We start from the raw sequence: 237 nt of genomic DNA, 5'->3' as shown, positions 1-237 counted from the left end.
CCGCCTGTCCAAATGCAGGTTGGCGTCCCTTCCGCATGTCCTCCGTCCCTTCCGCATGTCCTCCGTCCCTTCCGCATGTCCTCCGAGTCTGGCAGGTACGCCTTTGGCCCAGTAATCTGACTAATCTGGTCAGGCAGAAAAACAAAACAAAAGTGGAAGGTCACACTGTAGTCCATCAAAAAGTTGTTTCTTTTTTCTTTTTCATTTTAATTTAATTATTCGTAAAGTGGCAGAATT

At 46.4% G+C, this 237-nt stretch overlaps 1 long non-coding RNA gene across 1 annotated transcript in view; it reads right to left on the bottom strand.

Moving 5' to 3' along the window:
- Nucleotides 1-71: 71 nt before the first annotated feature.
- LOC109525918 (uncharacterized) overlaps nucleotides 72-237 on the bottom strand; it is a 12,289-nt gene continuing 12,123 nt past the window's right edge. The window contains exon 3 of the long non-coding RNA XR_002170227.1: nucleotides 72-125. This is a non-coding gene — a long non-coding RNA (uncharacterized LOC109525918). The remainder of the gene's footprint in view (nucleotides 126-237) is intronic.

Source organism: Hippocampus comes, unplaced genomic scaffold (assembly GCF_001891065.2).
Source record: "Hippocampus comes isolate QL1 unplaced genomic scaffold, H_comes_QL1_v1.1 scaffold261, whole genome shotgun sequence".
Classification (NCBI taxonomy): domain Eukaryota; kingdom Metazoa; phylum Chordata; class Actinopteri; order Syngnathiformes; family Syngnathidae; genus Hippocampus; species Hippocampus comes.
Note: the sequence above shows the minus strand (reverse complement) of the source record. Positions and strands in the feature narration are given on the sequence as shown.